The following is a 23,283-nucleotide window of genomic DNA, read 5'->3' as shown; positions in this document are numbered from 1 at the left end:
TTTAACTGCTGGAGTTCACCACTAAGCTCTTGGCGGCATTTATCATGTTCATTTTGGGCTTCCTCTAGTGCAGAATTGGCTTCCAATAGTTGATTTTTCAGCTCTTCTACCTACATCACACAGCATAATGAATAAAAAAAAAGTTAAATATACAACACTAATAAAAAGTGATTTCTCATCTTATGGCAGAAATAAGGAAAATATCTCTATGGATTCCTTTTGTGTCCGCTTTCAAGCTAGAAAACACTAGAAGTCTGTGCAGGTCATTTACAAAGCACACTTCAAGGGGAGCACAAAATTCCTTGGCTTTGCACCTGTGCATATAGATGGTCTGTCTAGCGCACATTAAGGTGCATGCCTACTCACCATTCTAGGGAAACGCCTACACAAATTAGAAGTGCGCCTATGTGTGGAGAGTTGGGAAAATCTAAAGAGCTACACTGTGCAAAATGTCACAACAAAGACCAACCTCCTGCCAATTTGTATTAATCCTCTAATTAAATAAACATTTTTCATTTGTCTCCTAAAACACTTCTCGGTTTAACCTCATATGAAATCCTTTTGCAAAGTGGAAATTCGCACGTTAAGGAATGCCCCTAAAAATTGTTTTACAAAATAAAATCCTATTTTTGCACTGCTCGGCAAAAACTAGGTGCAATAGTGCACCTACTCCATACTTTGCAAGGAACAACTTCAACTAAAGTCCTCCCATCAGCCTTTGTAATCTTCTGGCCCTCCGCAAAAACTGCCATCTCGCACCATAAACCTATGTGCTTTGGCAGAAATCTAGGAGCACTTGCACAGATTGTGGTGCACGGTACACCCAAACAGGATTTTCTGCAGTGCCTCAGTCATACTGTGCTTTGTAAAAAGTATAGCTGCAGAAACCAAACATTTTTAAATAATCTAAGCTTTTGAAAATCAAAAAAGTAGGAAAAAAAAAAAAAAAAAAGGTTATGCTGCCCACACCAAGTGGGGAATTCAATTGCCGGCGATGTGGCGAATGAACATTGTGTCCCCAACACTGCCAGCAATTATGGTAGAAATCTCTGCTCATTTCTTCTCTCGCCTCAATGAAATCTTCGCCACAAAGTGTCTCCGAAACATAACTTTGTGGATAATTCAATTCCCCCTAATTGTAGAAAGATGATGGCCGATATTGGCCTGCGTTTTCCATGATCTTCCAATGCATTAACAGGTTCAATGGATACCAGAAGTAATCATCTGCTCAACACTTTATACCCTGGAATGTCTATCACCCCACCATAAAATAAGTTGGGGTGTGGCCTAGTTTAAGGGAATGGAATGTCTCATTTGGGGGAATTATAATAACATACAGAATCCTTGGGTTCAAAAATATAACAGAAGTAAAGGGGTGATAGACACAGCTCTATAGTTTTGTCTATTGCCTATCCAGTATGAAGCAAAATGTATACTATAAAACGTTTGAGGTTAGTGTGCCTTTAATACTGTTATTATGGGTCTGCAAGTGGCTGGAGCATATATTAATTATTTAAAGGGTCTGACGAAGATTGCAACTATTGGAATCAGAAAAGAACAGACAATAAAATGTTTTCAGAAATAAATAAGTTGTTTTTACATTTTTTTGCTGAGCTTTTATAAGGGTCACAGAGTTACCATTGAAAAAAAGTAACTTGCAATATCATGGTGGAATGATGTAACAAGAACTAAATATAAGTTGTACAGTTGTGAAAATGAGCGATTGATTGGTCTGGAGTTCTGGTCTCATGCCAAGACAGGGAAAAGGGCACAGACACAGAGTATACATGATAACTGAGATCACTCTTGTAATGTCACACTTGTAATGTCAGCAAAGACTGTACGAGATTCCTAACACAAACTGACATTTAGCAAGTGTAAAATTAACAAGTCAAATGCTACATTATATTTTCAGGTCATGAATCAGAGATAATAAATATATTTAAAGGATGAAACTTTTGACCCATGTAAAAAATAAAAAAGTATATGTAGTTATGGTGTTATTTAGGTTTAAAAAAAAAAAATATAAAAAAAAAATTTGCATTTTCATTCTCCAAAGCTCTGGTTGACCCAGAATAAGATAAAAAAAACAAACAAAAAATATGCATTTCAAAGCATGATCCATAAGAGAGTTAACAAAACTCCTTACTGACCTCATACTGCGAATCGGTCAAATGTATAAATAAACATAATATATTGTGTAATTAGTGACAGTAACCCTGTATATTCTGGAGGGAATGTGTTGGCCTGGTTGCTCCGTGGGGGGCTTTATACTGAACAAGTTATCCAAGAATTTTTTGTATGTACCATTAATATGTATGCACAGTGATCATTTACCCCTTACTCTTCTCTCTACCATAACTCATATTAATTTAGTTATTCTGCACTCTTTCCAGTTCCAGGACATCCTTTTATTTTATTGAATTGGTACCCAAAATTGAACTGCATATTCAAGGCGAGGAATTAAAAAACGAGGCAAAATGTCATTGTTACGTCCTCAGATCTCGTGAGTTTTGGATTCTATAAGTACCGCCCTCCACAGCGATCCAGCGCCATTTCACAGAGAGACACAGAAGGGGTAGCACAATTCTTGGCAGTCTCTAGTGCAGTTGGGCAACGTCATAGCTAGAAAAGAAAAAGGAGGGGTAGCAGTGTTCTTCAAAGTCTCCAGTTACATTCTACTGAGTTATAGCTCACAGCTCACACAGAAACAGGAGAGCTCCATTGCTAATTGTTGTGAGGACACCGGGGTTAGAACCAAAGCTCACTAGATACCCTGTCCTGTAGGTTCACAGGTCACATAGGTAAGGAGACAGGAAAGAAGTAATAATCCCTTTTATTAAACAAAGTGTACACACTTAGTAAAATACAACAGTGCTCTCCAAGGAGAAACTTGTTCCCCCACCAAATATATCAAGTGTCAGAAAATCACTAGTGCAAGTAAAAACTCCCCAACAAAATCCCCAGCAGGTTACCTCCAAGCACAGAGTCCTAGCAGGCCCAAACTCCTGGTAATAAAATCCACAGCTGACAATCCAAGTGGGCCACGGTTTCTGATCCTTAAGGTGGGTCTGTGTATCTTGCTGATCCCAGCCGCTCGGCCAACTCTCCACCAGCTTGGTGTGACCCTGTGTATAGTCTCCCTACCGATGTAGGCTCACCAATTCCCCAGAATCTGCGAGTGTCTCCCGATGGAGTGGTAACAGAATCAGTCCTAGAGGTACACTGTCCAATCTCTGTCAAGAAGCTCCTGCCTTAAGCATTCCTTTAAGGCCCTGCGAGAATACGGTTACTCTCCAACAGTCCAAGTCCTCACTGTCTCAAGATTCTCCAACAACTCCCCCCCTCCCCCAGACAGCTCCCTTTTGTCCATTCCACAACCCCCCACTCATTGTCCTCTTGTGATTGGTGGTGTGGAGAGTTTGGGTGGTAACAGGGGTGGAAATAGTGCATGACATCAGTGGTCTCCCCCCCTGCGGTGATGGTGCCATTCGGACTGTGTTGCAAGCTTGCTAGAACAATAGTTAGCAAACAGGGAGAGACCCCCTCCTGATTTTAGATAAGGTCCTGATCCTCCTCTTTTTAACCCGTTCCACTACTTTTTGATGTCACAAGGTCCACAGCTGATTCACACTTCCTGTGAGCTGCCTCTCTCCTCCCTCTCTGGACACCACAGCAATAACAGATCTGGCCACCGGGCGGCATTTAATAACAGAGTGGGCCATGGTTGTTCAGTTGGCCCACTGAGGACGGACCGGGTTGGCAGGATATTCTCAATATAAGGCCCGGGTCTGTCACATACCTCCCCCTTATTAAATCAAGGGGACAGTTGGAGTCTGGTGGTCGGGCTCCAGATGTTCTCCTTGGCACGGTGGGTTCCTTAATGAAGGGTTCTCCTCCTCTCTTCTGGAGAGTCCGCCCGCATTTGAGTGGTCTTTCCCCTTTTTGTGCGAGATAGTAAAGTTATAACCTTGTAATGCTAAACTCCACAGTAATAACCTCCCATTTTCCCCAGAAGATCTTTGTAACCAGTAAAGGGGGTTGTGGTCTGTAATTACTGTGAACTCTTGCCCATAAATGTAGGGTTGTAATTTCTTTAGGGCCCACACTATGGCCAGACATTCTTTTTCAATTGTGGCATAGGCTACCTCTCTATTCACCAGCTTTCGGGATAAATAAACCACTGGGTGCTCATGCCCATCCTCCCCCACTTGGCTGAGCACAGCACCGAGTCCACACCCTGAAGCATCTGTCTGTACCAGAAATCGTTTCTTGAAGTCTGGGGCTGCTAACACTGGGGACTGGGTCAATGCTGCCTTCAGAGCGTCAAAGGCTCCCTCGCACTATGGGGTCCATTCTATATGTCTGGAGTATTTTTTCTTTGTCAAGTCAGTCAGGGGCCTGGCAACAGTGCTATACTGAGGCACGAATTTTCTGTAGTACCCTGCGATCCCGAGGAACGCTCGTACCTGCTTTTGGTTGGTGGGTCGGGGCCTCTGAACAATGGCTTCTACTTTTGCCGGTTCAGGTCGTATGATTCCCCCACCAACACGGTGCCCCAAGTATTGCACTTCTGCCATGCCCATGAAGCATTTGACTGGGCGAATGGTCAACCCTGCCTGCCTGATTCTCCTTAGGACCTCTGACACTTGCACTAAGTGATCCTCCCACGTCTGGCTGAAGATGGCAATGTCATCTAAGTAAGCCTGGGCAAATTCCTGACACCCCCCCAACAGGTCATCAATCATCCGTTGGAATGTGGCTGGAGCATTTTTCATCCCAAAGGGCATTGTCGTACATTCAAACAATCCCAGTGGGGTTATAAAGGCTGACTGCTCCTGAGCTTTGGGGGTGAGAGGAATTTGCCAATAGCCCTTACTCAGATCCAAAGTGGACACAAACTTGGCTGCCCCTAGCCTGTCTAGTAGCTCATCTATTCGGGCCATGGGATAAGCATCAGTGGTGGTGACCTCATTTAGTTTACGGTAGTCCACGCAGAAGCGGGTGGTCCCATCCTTCTTCGGGACCAATACCACCCCTGCAGCCCACGGACTATTTGACTTCTTAATTATTCCTAAGGCCAGCATTTCCTCTATCTCCTTCCGTACTTGGGCCAGTACTGCGGGGGTCATGCGGTATGCTACCTGCCTTATGGGCTTCTCCTCCCCCGTGTCTACATGGTGGGTGGCTAGGTGGGTACGCCCGGGCTTACAGGTAAATTGGGCCTGCTCCTTCTCCAGCACCTCCCTCATTTCCTGCCTCTGTCCCTCTCCTAGCTGCATCCCCACTGTCACTGTCTCCACCCCCTTTTCCTCTCTCACCTCCCCTATCATCTCCAGTAGGGGGTCTACCTCTGTGGGACCCATGGGGGGACAACACACCACCATTGCTGCTATCTGTTGTTCCACATAACCTTTTAGTCGATTGATGTGGAAGGTTTTCAGCAAGTTTTCCTCATCATCCAGCGCTACTACATAGTTGACCGGCCCTACCTGCCTCACCACTTTGTATGGGCCATCCCAGGTGGCTTGAAGTTTATTCCGTCTCATTGGGACTAGCACCATCACCTTCTGTCCTGCGTTCAGCTTCCTTTCCTGAGCGTGGGCATCGTACCACTCTTTCTGTCTTGCCTGGGCTCCTTTTAAATGGCCTTGCGCCAGCTGCGCTACCCTCTTCATCCTCTCCCTCATCTTCTCTACATATTTAAGGATAGGCTGCTCATTAGCTTGGAACGTTCCTTCCCAGCTCTCTCTAACCAGGTCTAGGGGGCCTCGTACCCTTCTGCCATACAAAAGTTCGAAAGGAGAGTATCCGGTGGACTCCTGCGGCAATTCTCTGTATGCAAACAGGAGCTGCTGCAGGGCCCTGTCCCAGTCTCTCCCTTCAGACTGTACATATGCCTTCAGGAGGTGTTTCAGCGTTCCATTGAAACGCTCACATAACCCATTGGTCTGGGGATGGTACGGAGTGGTTCGCAGGGGCTTAATGCCCCACTTTTCCCATAGGGTCTGGACTAGGTCCCCTTGGAATTGGGTCCCCTGGTCAGTAACCACTTCCCTGGGATATCCTACCCGGCTGAAAATGTCCACCAGAGCCTGGGCCACATGCTCTGCGTCTATGGACGACAGGGCTACTGCCTCTAGGTATCTGGTGGCAAAGTCCACCAGGGTGAGGATGAATCTTTTTCCGGTGTAACTGGGGATGGCTAATGGACCTACGATATCTATAGCTACCCGGGCAAAGGGCTCCTCAATTATAGGCAGGGATTGTAGTGGGACTTTCTTAGGGGCTCAACCTATTCTCTGGCAGGTGTCACAGGAGGCTTTGTACCGTTTCACATCCTGGGTGACTTGAGGCCAGAAAAAAGTCTGCAACACCCGGGCCAACGTTTTTCTGGTCCCAAAGTGCCCCGCTGCTGGAATGTCATGGGCCAGCGCTAATGGGTACGGTAAGCCCAGGGTACTACCAACTGCTTCACTTCTGTCCCTGGATCTTGATCTAGGGTGGGGGTGATTACCCTATATAACAGCCCTTTGTCCCACACTACTTTACTGCCTGCCACTTCCCCTCCCCCAGCGTCTGCTGCACTCCTCAGTTTGGCTAGGGATGGGTCAGTCTGTTGGGCCTTCCTAAATTCCCTTCTGTCCTCCTCCTCCCCCAAATCAATTTCTGGTACAACATCAGATCTTTTAGGGTTACTCACCAATGGTGTTGCCTCTGGCTCCTTGGTTCTGGTTGCCGGGGTTAGTCTTGGTGGTCTCCTTGGCGTTGCGGCTTCTTGTGCAGCTGTGGCTTGCACTCGGCTCTGGCTGCGGGTCACAGCTTGCACAAAGTGAGTGACCAATCCCTGGCCCAAATCATTCCCCAAAATCACTTTTGCTGGTAGTCCATCCAGGATGCCCACCTCCACCATTCCAAATCCCGCCCCCCAATCCAAATGTACCCGGGCCACTTGAATATCTGCAAGATGGCCCCCCACCGTGGAAATCCAGACCTGCTGTCCCTCCATAACTTGGGATATTTTAATTATATCAGGCTCCACCAGGGTCAGGGATGCTCCTGAGTCTCTCAACCCCTGTACCTTGCAGTCCCCCACCCACACGTCCTGTAGATGACCCTGCATATTCCTAGGGCTCTGCCTCCCCTCCCCCAAAATCAGGTTCACCACATACACCCCGTCCCTTGCCTCTGGCACATCAGGACAGGGTGGCTCGGCCTCAATGCCGATTTCAAAATCTCCTGGGGCATACTGTACAGCGGCCACTGGTGCAGCTCTGGCTCCTGGGATCGGACCTCTGGTACGGGGACAATCTCTCTGAAAGTGCCCCACCTGGTTGCACCGATAGCACCTCTTTGGATTCAGGTCCCAGGGTCTGGATCGGGCTGGTTCATCTCTTGGATTCCGGGCAGAGTTCTCTCTAATAAAGGGGCCTCCAGGTGTCGCTAGACTTGCTGGAATTGGTCGGCTCCCCCTCCCTGCAGCTGCTTGACTAGGCATACTAGGGGCTCTCCACCTGGGTCGACTAACCACATACTCATCAGCTAGCCCTGCTGCCTCCTCCAGGGTCTCAGGTTTTCTGTCCGCCAGCCATTCCCGGATCTCTGGGTCCATTTTTAGAGTCAGCTGCTACAGCATAATGAGCTCTTTAATTTGCTTAGCGGAGCAGGCCCCTTTCCCTTCCAACCATTTCTCACAGACCCTCTGTAGCTGGCTGGCAAATTCCTGGTGCGACTGTGACCCTCCTTTATTTAAAGTCCTGAACTTGTATCTGTAGGTCTCTGCATTTAACTGGAATTTTACCATCAGCGCCTTTTTCACCGTACCATAATCCCCACATTCTTGAGGGCTTAGAGCGCTCTCCCAGTCAGGCTGGGTCCCAGATATTTGGACCACTCTTCCTCCTCAATCCCATGGACTCCCATCAAGTTTTCAAAAACCTGGAGATGGGTATCAATGTCTGCATCTGCCTCTTTAAAAATTGGGACTCCACTATATCCCAGCTGAGGTCTCAACCGGGCCTCTCCCCTACCTTCTTCTCTCTGAATCTGGGGTACCTCAATTGCTACCCCCAACATTGCTTGGAGTACGGCTGCCCTTTCATGCCGGGTTGCCCTTTTCCCCAGTGCTGTCAGCCAATCTTGCAGCACTGCTGGAGTGCCGGACGGTGGTCTGGGTTGTGTCCCACTGGGGGGTCTCTGTGGCTGGCCTTTGGTCTCCTCCTCCTCCACCTCTGACTGTTCCATCTCCTCAGGGTGAGCCCTTTTCCATTCCATTAGTTTGGCCACCAGAACTTCACGCACGTCTGTGTCATCAAAGTCCACCCCTTTGGTTCTGCAGAACCCCTGCAAGTGTTGTTTCCTTGCTTTCATATAGAATCTCTCTGTGGCTTTTAAACTGATCTGCTCTGCTTCTGTGGCCATTCCTGCTGACTTCCCAGCTAGGTTCTTTTTTTACTAACACTGGTGCAGACAGACTGTTGCCTTGTGTCCTTACAGAGCCTGACCGTATCTGGATACGAATCCCTGCGCTCTACCCAAACGTTGGGACTGTGTGACCCCACTGCTTGCCACCAAACTTGTGAGGATACCGGGGTTAGAACCAAAGCTCACTAGATACCCTGTCCTCTAGGTTCACAGGTCACACAGGTAAGGAGACAGGAAAGAAATAATAATCCCTTTTATTAAACAAAGTGTACACATTTAGTAAAATACAACAGTGCTCCCCAAGGAGAAACTTGTTCCCCCACCAAATATATCAAGTGTCAGAAAATCACCAGTGCAAGTAAAAACTCCCCAACAAAATCCCCAGCAGGTTACCTCCAAGCACAGAGTCCTAGCAGGCCCAAACTCCTGGTAATAAAATCCACAGCTGACAATCCAAGTAGGCCACGGTTTCTGATTCTTAAGGTGGGTGTGTGTATCTTGCTGATGCCAGCCGCTCGGCCAACTCTCCACCAGCTTGGTGTGACCCTGGGTATAGTCTCCCTACCGATGTAGCGTATATAAATAGACAGGTTCTGGGCGCTTGTAAAGGAAAGTGTAACAATTTATTGTGGATACATATAAAAAAAATTTTTTATATGTATCCACAATAAATTGTTACACTTTCCTTTACAAGCGCCCAGAACCTGTCTATTTATATACGTATCCATTATCTGTGGGGAGTCTAGGGATCTCCCATACACTTTCAGGTTCCCTTTGGCTGCTTCATACATTTGGAGGAAGCGCCGCCTATTCCTTTTTCAATTATTCCCTACCGATGTAGGCTCACCAATTCCCCAGAATCTGCGAGTGTCTCCTGATGGAGTGGTAACAGAATCAGTCCTAGAGGTACACTGTCCAATCTCTGTCAAGAAGCTCCTGCCTTAAGCATTCCTTTAAGGCACTGCGAGAATACGGTTACTCTCCAACAGTCCAAGTCCTCACTGTCTCAAGATTCTCCAACAACTCCCCCCCTCCCCCAGACAGCTCCCTTTTGTCCATTCCACAACCCCCCACTCATTGTCCTCTTGTGATTGGTAGTGTGGAGAGTTTGGGTGGTAACAGGGGGTGGAAATAGTGCATGACATCAGTGGTCTCCCCCCCTGCGGTGATGGTGCCATTCGGACTGTGTTGCAGACTTGCTAGAACAATAGTTAGCAAACAGGGAGAAACCCCCTCCTGATTTTAGATAAGGTCCTGACCCTCCTCTTTTTAACCCGTTCCACTACTTTTTGATGTCACAGGGTCCACAGCTGATTCGCACTTCCTGTGAGCTGCCTCTCCCCTCCCTCTCTGGACACCACAGCAATAACAGATCTGGCCACCGGGCGGCATTTAATAACAGAGTGGGCCATGGTTGTTCAGTTGGCCCACTGAGGACAGACCGGGTTGGCAGGATATTCTCAATATAAGGCCCGGGTCTGTCACAATTGTCATTGCTGAAATAGAAATAATAGGGCTGCCAGTCTTGTTCTTAATCTGCAGTCACATTTTACTGTGTTATCGAAATGGATTCACAGCAGTACACAGAAGACCAGGAGCACCAAGCAACTGCTGGCACCAGTCATGATGATAGTAATCCCTCTACGTCCCCTGCTAAAGCCTATGTTAAAGTGCATAGTGTTTTTAAGTCAGGGAAACAGAAATGTAAAAAAAAACACCTTTTACATTGGTAAAGAAAAAAAAAACCCGTAATCCAGGCAAAGTTATCTGCAGAAAAAAATAAAATTGCCAACATGCCATTCTACACACGCAGTAGCAAGGAAAGAATGAGGCCTTCACCTTTCTCTCTAAGTGCTAGTTCTGCAACTGTCACTGAGGTATCTTCTTGTAAGGTCAGTCATGACCAAGCAAGACCTTGTCATTATGACTCCAAAAGTGGTGTCCAAATACTTTTACGTGTAAAAGCCGAGCTGGAAGAAAACAATAAGACGTTAGAGTAAAATGTATGTTTAGATTCAGAAATGACACAAATCCCTGAGGAGAGTCTATCCACGAGTGCTATGTGTAAGCTTGAACTTTCTGATAGTGTACCCATAAAGAAGGCCCCTTCTGTTTGCATGAGCAGCCCAAGTGTAGCCAGTGATACACAAATTGAGGATGCCACTTTGGAATTGCAACAGGATGAGGGGGATAGTTGTGTACCTGATGAGAGCACTAATGAGAATGTTGATGAGGATGATGTTGTTTGCGTAAGCCCTGCACCAGTGGAAGCAGTTCTTGCACGTTATAAGAAGAAAGCCCTTTGTCATGCCTGGGCATAAGACCTAAAATATTCACTGTATGTGTGGAATTATTTCTTCCCAAATCCTAACAACAGTTGTCTATCCATTTGTAGCATTTGTAAAGCCACAGCCATTTGAAGTGAGTTCATGGCAAGCTGTTGGGAAAATCGGAAACATATGCTAAAAAAATAACAACAAGCAGTCCATCATCAGCTAGGTCCCTTTTCTTAGCTAGATCCCGACACCTACAATTTACACCCATAACACCTTCCTGATCAATATCTTCTGTAGCGATCAGAGTTAGTCCTGCATCCAAGTAGCTAAGGCAAAATGACTCCTCCCCTATCATGGATTCCTCAGAAGAATTCTTGAGTGTTAGTCCCACTGCTGTTGCTGCTGCTGCTGGGGGTGGATCTTCATCCCAGAAGCAGACCAAGAAGATGACTACTAGTAGTTTACAACAATTGAATGTTAAACAATACTTTGCAACAGGAAGCAAGTATGAAAGCTGTCACCCAGTCGCAAAGCGGATCACAGACGCCATGGCTACTATGCTAGTATTAGATCTGCGTCCAATATCCACTATTAATGCAGCTGGTTTTAGACAGTTACTTGAGGTCTTTTGTCCCCATTACCAAATTCCATCACGACACCATTTCACTAGAAGAGCAATTCCTCACCTTTACTAGAAGGTTCAAAAAAATGTAATTATTGGACTACAAAATGCCATTCTACCCACTGTACACTTAACCACAGATATGTGGACAAGCGGAACTGGACAAACTAAAGTTTATATGACTGTGACAGCTCACTGGATTGGCGATTTGCCTTCACCAACAGGAACAGCAGCAGCATGTACCCAAGAATGTCACATTTTTCAGCGGCAGGCTACTCTGTGCATCACCGGCTTCACTAAGAGGCATACAGCTAACAATCTGTTACAAAAAAGGGATGTAATTGCAACATGGCTTATCCCGCTTGGACTCTCCTCAAGATATGTAATTTCTGATAATGCCACCAATATTGTGAGAGCATTACAGCTGTGTGAATTCCATAGCATTCCCTGTATTGCTCACACAATAAACTTGGTGGTGCAGAACTTTTTAAAAAATTACAGAGAAGTGCAGGAGATGCTGTCTGTGGCCCATAAAATATCTGGACATTTCCGGCATTTGGCCACAACATATAGGAGTTTGCAGCAGCTACAAGAGCAATTCAATTTGCCCTGACACCAACTGAAGCAAGAGGTGACAACAAGGTGGAATTCCACCCTGTATATGCTTCTGAGGATGGAAGAACAGCGAAAAACCATCCACGCTTACTCCACAAGCCATGACATTGGGAAAGTAGTTGGGATGTATTTTACTCAAGCGCAGTAGAGAATACTTTCCGTGTTGTACAAGGTACTGAAACCATTCGAAGTAGTCACCTGTGAAGTGAGTTCAGACACTGCTAGCCTGAGCCAAGTGATTCCTTTAATTAGACTTCTGGAAAAGCAGCTTGAGAAACTGAAGGAGGAGATTAAACTAAGCAATTACGCCAAGTAGGTCGGTCGCTTCACCAGGATCCAAGAGTTATCAAAATCTTTTAATCGGATCACTACATTTGGGCGACTGTTCTTCATCCTACGTTTAAGAGCTTTGTCTTCTCTTTGTTTCCAACTGACCCAGATCTGAAGAGATGCAAGGAGCTCCTGTTGAGCAAGATGACAGCTCAAGTCTCTCCTCCTTCAGTTTCTCAGTCATCTGCTGCTAGGAAAAAACTGAGCTTTCCCAAAAGACCCAGGGATGATGCAGATGACTCAGCAGAACATTTTGACATCTGGTCTTGTCTACTTTAAAAAAAATTAACCAAAATTAGTAAAATTAGTGACACTTCTGCTGTAACTCCACCTGATCCTACTATCAACTATCAACATCCAAAGAATGGTGGAGGATTATTATTAATTTTTTTGAACGGTATAAAGACCAACAGTTTTATTAACAAAGAACAACGTTTTTTGCAGAAGTAATGTAAGCATGGATGTCTAAATAGATGTGTATATGTATGACTCAAACCTTCAACTTTGCTGCTCTTTTATCAGTATTGCACAAAGTGTTTGTAATCTGCATTTTACGTCAAAGGTACCTAAATATATTATAATTTTTGGGGAATAGGGGCTGATTCGAAGCTCAGTGATGACCTTGCTTTTTGCTGTGAATTTCAATAGCTCTTTTTAGTGCATTGTCTGGAACAAGATCCGATATACTCATGTCAGAGTGATCACAGCCAATTTTTGTACACCTGGTGAATTTACCCTTCTGAAGTTTGTTTTCAGTCATCCTTTCAATTGCTTCTCTCTAGAGATGAGCGCACTCGGATTTTGTGAATCCGAGCCCACCCGAACGTTTCCGATCTGAGTCGGATCCGAGACAGATCCGGGTATTGGAGCCAAATGAAAACTTGAAACCGAGGCTCGGAGTCATAATCCCGCTGTCGGATCTCACGATACTCGGATCCTATAAATTCCCCGCTAGTCGCCGCCATCTTCACTCAGGCATTGATCAGGGTAGAGGGAGGGTGTGTTAGGTGGTCCTCTGTCCTGGTAGATCTCGTGCTGTGCTGTGCTGTGCTGTGTTCTGCAGTATCAGTCCAATAGTGCTGTGTGCTGTGCTCTGTCAATTTTGAGTTCAGTGGTGCTGCTGGGTCCTGTGCTGTGTCCTGTTCAGTCCAGTGGTGCTGTGTCCTGTGCTCTGTGCTTCTAAGGGCATAGTTATTTCCCCATTATTCCCAAGTGTTTAAAAAATTAAAAGAAATTAAAAAAAGTAATTATAACAAAATTTGCAAAACCAATCCAGCAGTATAAGTCCATTGGTACTGCAATATTACCAAGTTCACACATTCTGCAGTATCTTGTGCTACATATAATGGAGACCAAAAATTTGGAGGATAAAGAAGGGAAAGTTCAAGTTCCACTTCCTCCTAATGCTGAAGCTGCTGCCACTAGTCATGACATAGACGATGAAATGCCATCAACGTCGTCTGGCAAGCCCGATGCCCAATCTCCTAGTACAGGGCATGTAAAATCCAAAAAGCCCAAGTTCTCAAAAAGTAGCAAAAAAAGAAACTTAAAATCATCTGCGGAGAAACGTAAAGTTGCCAATATGCCATTAACGACACGGAGTGACAAGGAACGGCTTAGGCCCTGGCCCGTGTTCATGACTAGTGGTTCAGCTTCACCCAAGGATCTTAGCCCTCCTCCTCCTCCCCCCCCCCCGTAACAAAAAATTGAAGAGAGTTATGCTGTCCGCAACAACACAGCAAACAACTCTGCCTTCTAAAGAGAAATTATCACAAATCCCCAAGGCGAGTCCAAGGGTGTTGGTGGTTGTCAAGCCTGACCTTCCCATCACTGTACGGGAAGAGGTGGCTCGGGAGGAGCCTATTGATGATGTAGCTGGCGCTGTGGAGGAACTTGATAATGAGGATGGTGATGTGGTTATTGAAAATGAGGCACCAGGGGGGGAAACAGCTGATGTCCATGGGATGAAAAAGCCCATCATCATGCCTGGTCAGAAGACCAAAAAATGCACCTCTTCGGTCTGGAGTTATTTTTATCCAAATCCGGACAACCAATGTATGGCCATATGTAGCTTATGTAAAGCTCAAATAAGCAGGGGTAAGGCTCTTGCCCACCTAGGGACATCCTCCCTTATACATCACCTGAATGACCTTCATAGTTCAGTGGTTAGTTCAGGAACTGGGGCTAGGACCGTCATCGGTACAGGGACACCTAAATCCCATGGTCCAGTTGGATACACACCAGCAACACCCTCCTCGTCAACTTCCTCCACGATCTCCATCAGATTCAGTCCTGCAGCCCAAGTCAGCAGCCAGACTGAGTCCTCTTCAATACGGGATTCATCTGAGAAATCCTGCAGCGGTACGCCTACTACTGCCACTGCTGCTGTTTGTCGGTCATCTTCCCAGAGGGGAAGTCATAAGACCGCTAAGTCTTTCACAAAACAATTGACCGTCCAACAGTCGTTTGCCATGACCACAAAATACGATAGTAGTCATCCTATTGCAAAGCGTATAAATGCGGCTGTAACTGCAATGTTGGTGTTAGACATGCGCCCGGTGTCCGCCATCAGTGGAGTGGGATTTAGAGGGTTGATGGAGGTATTGTGTCCCCGGTACCAAATCCCGTCGAGATTCCACTTCACTGGGCAGGCGATACCAAAAATGTACAGAGAAGTACGATCAAGTGTCCTCAGTGCTCTAAAAAATGCGGTTGTACCCACTGTCCACTTAACCACGGACATGTGGACAAGTGGTTCTGGGCAAACGAAGGACTATATGACTGTGACAGCCCACTGGGTAGATGCATCCCCTTCTGCAGCAACAGCAACAGCTGCATCAGTAGCAGCATCTACAAAATGGCTGCTCGTGCAAAGGCAGGCAACATTGTGTAGTACAGGCTTTAATAAGAGGCACAACGCTGACAACATATTAGAGAAACTGAGGGAAATTATCTCCCAGTGGCTTACCTCACTTAGACTCCCATGGGGATTTGTGGTGTCAGACAATGCCAGTAACATTGTGCGGGCATTAAATATGGGCAATTTCCAGCACGTCCCATGTTTTGCCCACACCATTAATTTGGTGGTGCAGCATTACCTCAAGAGTGACAGGGGTGTGCAGGAGATGCTTGCGGTGGCACGCAAAATTGCTGGACACTTTCGGCATTCAGCCAGTGCCTACCGCAGACTAGAGGCACATCAAAAAACCATGAACCTGCCTTGCCGTCACCTCAAACAAGAGGTTGTGACGCGCTGGAACTCCACCCTCTATATGCTGCAGAGGATGGAGGAGCAGCAAATGGCCATTCAGGCCTACACAGCCACCTACGACATAGGCAAAGGAGTGAGTCAAGCGCAGTGGAGACTGATTTCCGTGTTGTGCAAGGTTCTCCAGCCGTTTGAACTTGCCACACGAGAAGTCAGTTCTGACACTGCCAGCTTGAGTCAGGTCATTCCCCTGATCAGGCTGTTGCAGAAGCAGCTGGAGAAAGTGAGGGAGGAGCTGGTAAACCATTGCGATTACACCAAGCATGTAGCTCTTGTGGATGTAGCCCTTCGTACGCTTTGCCAGGATCAGAGGGTGGTCACTCTTTTAAAGTCAGAGGAATACATTCTGGCCACCGTGCTCGATCCTCGGTTTAAAGCGTATGTTGTGTCTCTGTTTCCGGCGGACACAAGTCTACAGCGGTGCAAAGACCTGCTGGTCAGGGGATTGTCCTCTGAAGAGGACCGTGACATGCCAACAGCTCCACCCTCATTTTCTTCCACATCTATGGCTGCGAGGAAAAAGCTCAGTTTTCCTAAAAGAGCAGCTGGCGGGGATGCTGATAACATCTGGTCCGAACTGAAGGACCGGCCAACCATTGCAGACATGTCTACTGTCGCTGCATTGGATGCTGTCACAATTGAAAAAATGGTGGAGGATTATTTTGCTGACACCATCCAAATAGACATGTCAGACAGTCCATATTGTTACTGGCAGGAAAAAAAAGGCAGTTTGGAAGCCCCTGTACAAACTGGCTCTATTTTACCTGAGTTGTCCCCCCTCCAGTGTGTACTTGGAAAGAGTTTTTAGTGCAGCGGGGAACCTGGTTAGTGAGCGGCGAAGGAGGTTGCTTCCTCACAACGTTGAAAAAATGATTTGTCATTATTTAAAACAAGAGGTATTGACGTGCTAGAATTAGTGTAGTGTTAATATGTTATAAACACTACACTTGGAACTTGGAGGAGGTATTGTGGCCCCGGTACCAAATTTAGTACCGGGGCCACCCCACTACGCAGTCCAGATACTTGTTTGGTGGAATTCTGACCAGTTGAGGGTGTATTAATTATATTGTGGCCCCGGTATCAAATTGGGTACCGGGGCCACCCCACTACGCAGTCCAGAATTATTTTTTTTGGGAATTCAGACCCGTGGAGGGTTTTTTATTAATTATATTGTGGTGACCACTCCTCTACGCAGTCCAGGTACATTATTTGGTGCGATTCAGACCAGTTGATGGTTTTCTTATTATATTGTGGTGACCACTCCTCTACGCAGTCCAGGTACATTATTTGGTGCGATTCATACAAGTTCAGGGTTTTTAAATTATATTGTGGTGACCACTCCTCTACGCAGTCCAGGTAAATTTTTTGGTGCGAATCATACAAGTTCAGGGTTTTTAAATTATATTGTGGTGACCACTCCTCTACGCAGTCCAGGTACATTTTTTGCTGCGAATCATACAAGTTCAGGGTTTTTAAATTATATTGTGGTGACCACTCCTCTACGCAGTCCAGGTACATTTTTTGGTGCGATTAAGAGCAGTTGATGGTTTTCTTATTATATTGTGGGGACCACTCCACTACGCAGTCCAGAAAGATACCTCGTTGCAACGTTTTGGACTAATAACAATATTGTGAGGTGTTCAAAATACACTGTAAACTAGTGGAAATGATTGTTATTAAATGTTATTGAGGTTAATAATAGCATAGGAGTGAAAATAAGCACAAAAACTTGATTTTTGAACTTTTTATGCTTTTTTAAAAAAAAAAAAAACGAATCCAAAACCTTAAATCCGAACCAAAACCTTTCGGCAGGTGTTTTGCGGAACAAATCCGAATCCAAAACACAAATCACAAGACACCAAAAGTCGCCGGTGCACATCCCTACTTCTCTCTCATACGTGTGACCACATACTTTGTTTTTCACTGGGTTCACCATCTCCAACCCGCCGGGGTACCCTGGATTGGTCTTGGTCTGATAAATGCATGCATCCTGGGGAAGGGGGGGGGGGAAGGGTCAGTGCTCATCGCTATGTATAATCTGTAAAATTACCACAGTTATCCAAGGAACAGGTGGAGCGATCAAATGAACCATAACGGATTTCATGAGCCATTCTCATTTTCACTGTACTGGGCGGTAGTCTGCAGGGGCAGTGACACACCCATTTTTTCTGAGGTCTCTTAGCTGTTCTTTAAACTGGACATATTTATCGTCCTGCCTTAGGGCCTCCTCTGTATTATTCTTCTGAAGCGCAGTGTATCTCTCGTGTACAAGCTCTATTAAATCTGGGATCTCATCCAGTGTGTCACGTTTTAACTTAAGTACGGTCTTCTCAACTGCGTCTATATATTTGTTTAAATCTCTGTTTAATGCACCGTATTCCAACATGACAGCTTCCATGCTGCCCACATGTTCCATGTCACAGTCTGTCTGAAGCGGATCTAATGCCATTCCAGTTGTAATATCCATTCCTGTGTCTACATAAGTTTGGCAGTTCTTCAGGGATGAGAGCGATGTATCCACAGGGGAGAAGGAGATTAACGATGCAGCACAAGCAGACTTGGTTTAATAATGTACAGTTCATTGACAGCACTGTTACGCTTAAGGCAGCTAAGCTATTGGTAGCTTGTTTTGTGGGGCCCCAAACATACCAAGCACTTCAGCCACAAAAGTGGCACTGTTTGTCGCTGGAGTGCTTGGTTTGTTAAACTGTACATGTTCTTTTCAATATCTTACATAAGGGTGTTTGGGAGGGCCCAAGGACCATACCATCTTTCACCAATTTTCTTTTCTGCAACTGCTGTTTCCTAGATGTGTTATGAACTTCCGTGTGTTTGTGCCATTGCTCTTTCGCTTGGCATCCAGCCAGCTCGCTGCAGTCTTTATCTGAGAGTGGATGAAAATAATATTGTGACCTGTGAGGTGGTCAAAATTGACTGGAAATTAGTGTTATTGAGGTTAATAATGATGTAGGAACAATAAAAGAGCAAAATTAGCATATTTTTAGCTATTTGTTCTGAAAAATACAGATCCAAAACCAAAACACGCAAGGGTGGTTTTGCCAAAACCAAAACACGAAGTTAATCCAGATCCAAAACCAAAACACAGGTGTCAGTGAACATCTCTAGCTTAAGGGCTAGATTTACTAAGCTGAGGGTTTGAAAAAGTGGGGATGTTGCCTATAGCAACCAATCACATTCTAGCTGTCATTTTGTAGAAAGTACTAAATAAATGAAAGCTAGAATCTGATTGGTTGCTATAAGCAACATCCCCACTTTTTCAAACCCGCAGCTTAGTAAATCTAGCCCCAAATGTTTTGCTTAGAATATGAACTAATTACCTTATGCTTTTTTGCTAGATACATACATATTTGCAATGGTATTGACAAGCGCTGACAACTGTTTTTACATTTTGAATACATATAGAGCATTTATATTGCCCTGCAGCTGGTGCAATATGGGATTAACTGAGCATGGGCTTATTTTTTTCTTTTTTTTTGTTTCAAAATAGCTGCCAAGACAGTGTCTACCTAAACAATTCTTGCATTGCTCTCTTTAGCAACTTGTTTTTTATTTTCTGTTTAACCAAGCCGTTTGTCATTTTAAGATGTTGCTGCATTCCCTCTAGCTCACAAGCAAAATTTTTTTTCCTTCCGAGTTATGTATTTAGCATTGGTTTCTTTTTTTACCTTTTCTACCTTTGAAAGAAGCCACGTTGGTTTTGATACTTTTATGTAATGTATAGACCAGGGCTTCCCAAATCCAGTCCTCAGGGTGTCCTAACAGTGCATGTTTTCCATAACTCCTTGCTGGAGCATATGTGTACTCATTAATGACTGACACTAGTAATAGATCCACATGTGCTATTAATTATTTCATGGGTGACCTGGAAAACCTGCACTGTTAGGGCTCCCTGGTGATCCAGATCTGGGAAACCCTGGTATAGACAGTAAACAAATATCTAGCAAGCAATGGGGGTAATTTATAAACCACCAATACTAAACTGCATTTGTTGAACATGTACCAAGTTATATGGGACCCATTATTATGTGGACATATATTTTACAGAATGATGGGCAGACCTGCCAGAATGGGGACTTGCTTCTCAGTGTATACAAAGGTACGCTGAAGACCTGCTGCCACCTATTGTCAGAAGTTAGATTACATATAAATGAAGATAAGTATATTTGGAGAGAAAAAAAAGGTTTACATTATAATAACCAGAGGGGTAAGACAAATCAAAAATATTTAGTTTGCAGTTTATTATTGCTGCTTTATCTGATACTGTGAACCTTGCAGGGATTTCAGTAATTAGTGAGATCTTATTCTTTGTTATAAAACCTTTTCTCCTCTGTTTGCTAAATTCTGTGCAGGCCATGGCATAAACCAGTGTTCTTCCCTAGAAAGAGATCCATATTCATACCTTGTCTTTAGAATTTTTCTCGCGGTTTTGCAACTCAGAGTGTAGCTGGGACACACTTAATTCCAGATTAGCCATATATTCTGCATGCCTTGTATTCTGATCTCTGGTAAGAAAGAAATAGTATAGAAATAAGCACAAAATAATGCATTTTATACCCATTAAAAAATACAAATTAGTAATTAGAATCTGAATGGCCAGCTAATCAAAGTGTTCTTTAGTTCTGATAATGCCTTACACTTTTGCATACATATTTATGAATGGTATTGGTAACAGTTGTATACAGACCAGAATTTATGGAAAGGCCTGTGCCTAGGGCAGCCGAATTGCATAGTTGGCAACATGCCCCTTAATTCATTATTTTACCATTTGTTTCCCATGTACGCCCCATACTTACCTACTTTTTGTTTGTTAAGAGGGGAGGTCCAACGGGCAAGTGTTGGGAGTGTGATGACAGGATTTGCATCCTCACAGCCCTGTCCTCCACTGCGCAATGCAGTGATACGCGTGATGATGCGAGTTGCAAGGAGATTGTGCGGGATCCAGGGAGGGTTGCCAACTCTTCCAGGAGTTCAGGTGAACTCCCCAAAAATCAGGAGTCTCTCAGATATTCTGGGAGAGTAGCCTTGTATGGTATACCCGGCAGCATAAATTATATTGATTATTTTAAGTCATACTTGCCAACTCTCCCGGAATGTCCAGGAGACTCCCGCATTTTGCGAGAGTCTCCCGGGTGAGTGTGGCAATCTCCCGAATTCTGCCCAATTCACTAGGAAGTGCCCCACTTCCTAGTGAAGTGGGCAGAATTAGATCCCAAACGCGGCGATTCCCAGTGAAATGACGCGATTTTGGTCGCCCCGCCCCCTCACACCCACCTCCACTGGCTGGCTCCCGGAAGAGAGCTGAAGAAAGTAGGCAAGTATGTTTTAAGTTATTGGTAGAAAATGCTCATTTATTTTATAGTTATCATATGTAGGGGAGGTTGTGGCCATAAAGTTTTATGGCGATTGGTAAGGAGACGGTGAAATAACCTAAGCTGCCTGGTGGAGAGAAAAAGCTTAAATCAGGGCCTGGTTTCATACAAAGCAACATACATATAAGACTTAGGGGTCCTTTAAATAGGGCTGTTAATGTATATTTATGTGGAACAAATAGCAAATAGCATGTGTGTACTTTAAAAAAATGTTTCATACATAGTAAGGATTTTTATTTTAATCTCCTTATAACATAGCTTTGTTAGAATATATATACAAGAGCACAGGATTATTTTTTGTTGTACATTAAAATATGTTTCATACATAGTAAGGGTTTTTATATTGTATAAAAAATAAACAATCATGGGCTCTTCTATATATTATAATAATGCTATATTAGAAGGTGATTAAAATAAGCATAGACAACTTCAAATTAATATAATAGGGAAAAGATAAAGCCACATATTAACATTTTATTAATTTTTATAGTAGGGTTCTGCTGAATGTGACCTACACATTCAGGTAAGAAAAGTATCTAGCAGAATTAGCTGCATTCCAATGGCAATTAGTCCATCAAAAATTAATCAGTTTAAGCAGCCTATGTTTTTTAAATCCTGTATCCATGCACTTGTGCTAGTAGAATTTTTAATGTTCTGTATATAAAAACATCCTATTAACAGAAACTACAAGAAAAAATGGAAAGTAATGCAGTAGCAGGTTACTTCAATCGGTAGTAGCGTCTCTAATTATCAGCCTCGTTTAGATAAAAAAAAAGACGACAACCAGGATTAGTTTGCAGATTTAGCAAAACAGATTGGGCGATCCATTACTGGCGCAGATGCCAGATCAAGCTGGTCTTTTATTGCAAGAATGAGTATGTTATTTTGGAACCTCACTTTAATGATTTTCATTTGTTTTTATGGGTGTATTTATATTATGTATTCCCATTTTTAAGCATACTTGCCAACTCTCCCGGAATGTCCGGGAGACTCCTGCATTTTGGGAGAGTCTCACAGACTCTCACGGACTCCCGGGAGAGTATGGCAATCTCCCGAAGTGAAGTGGGCAGAATTTGGTCCAAAATGCTGCGATTCTCCGTGAATCGCGGGCCCAAAATGACGCAATTTTTGGCGCCCTGCCCCCCTCACGCCCACCTCCCCCATAAAGTTGGTAAGTATGATTTTAATAATGTGAAATGGCCAACTTTGTTTTTACTTATTACAGTGAATGATGTTAATACATACACTGAGATATCATAGAGGGCTTCTTATACTGCATATATAACATTTGTAAAGAATGGAAAAAAGGGTGTAATATATGTATTTGTTTTCCTTTTACTGGTGTCAGACGCACACTTTCTGTATCTAACCTATAACTGCTCTAGAATTACAGTGTTTTTCTTCTCAGTATGTCTGCATGTTGCAGGTAGTGTAAAAAGTTGTGCACTTGTCACACTACCGCGGATACACCATGTGGATATTGCAGACAGTAATTTCCTGGGTGCAGAAAGTTGCTGTCTGGCACAACGCTTAGGGGCAGGTTCAGTGCAGTGCGAGGTGACGCGAAGGTGTCTCCGGAACAGTCCACGGAGACACCTCTCTAGAGGTGCACAAAAAACGAGCAGAGATTTCTTATCATAATAGCCGCCAATAAGCAAATCTAAACATTGAGGTGAGGTTCAGCATCACCTTGTGCCAAACTGAACATGCCCCTTAGGATGTTGTGCCCGCCCCTAACCATCTGCAGCGGTATATTAGATTACCGTTGATGCATTCACCTATCTTTAAAATAATTTTCTCCCATTATATACCATCATGGAAGATATAAACTTGATTTGAAAACCTAGACCTACTGGAATGTTTCCATCCGATTGTGAATACTCTTTGCATGGCTCCTGGCAGCATTTATTTCAGCAATGAGCACTGCCACCTTCTGTTCGTGTTCATTAACTAGATTATCACACCTAATCCAAGAGAAAAAAGAAAAAGTTAGTTGAGAAATCAAATCTACTGTGATTGTAAAAATAAAATGTTTGTCTGAAATCTAGGCTGTAAACTGTACATCAATTAAGATAAATGTACAACGTGAATTACAAGTCCCAGCCAGATGCTGTCAGGAGATTCTGGGCTTGTTAGTACTGCCAGAGAGCCATAGGTGTAAACCATACAGCAGCCTCAGAAATCTTAATGTCAAGCAATTTACGCCTAAGTTTTGTTCATGTGGCTATTAATATCCATTACAGAATTTGGACCAAAATATTTCCTATGCATGATAATATGTCAGTAATGGTGATAAATCATCAAGAATAAAATATAAAGCATTATGTTTTGTTTGTGGTTACATGATAATTCGTTTGT

General features: G+C 44.3%; 1 long non-coding RNA gene across 1 annotated transcript; it reads right to left on the bottom strand.

Moving 5' to 3' along the window:
- Window positions 1–4: 4 nt before the first annotated feature.
- On the bottom strand, window positions 5–22,880 carry LOC142106683 (uncharacterized). Its single transcript, XR_012679755.1, has 3 exons — window positions 22,779–22,880; window positions 19,956–20,058; window positions 5–110 (listed from the first exon to the last, which is right to left on the bottom strand). It is a non-coding gene; the product is annotated as an uncharacterized LOC142106683 (long non-coding RNA).
- Between the last annotated feature and the right edge of the window lie 403 nt (window positions 22,881–23,283).

This window comes from Mixophyes fleayi, chromosome 1 (genome assembly GCF_038048845.1).
Source record: "Mixophyes fleayi isolate aMixFle1 chromosome 1, aMixFle1.hap1, whole genome shotgun sequence".
In the NCBI taxonomy this organism is placed as follows: Eukaryota; Metazoa; Chordata; class Amphibia; order Anura; family Limnodynastidae; genus Mixophyes; species Mixophyes fleayi.
The sequence above is the reverse complement of the archived record's forward strand: the minus strand, read 5'-3'. Positions and strand labels throughout refer to the sequence as shown.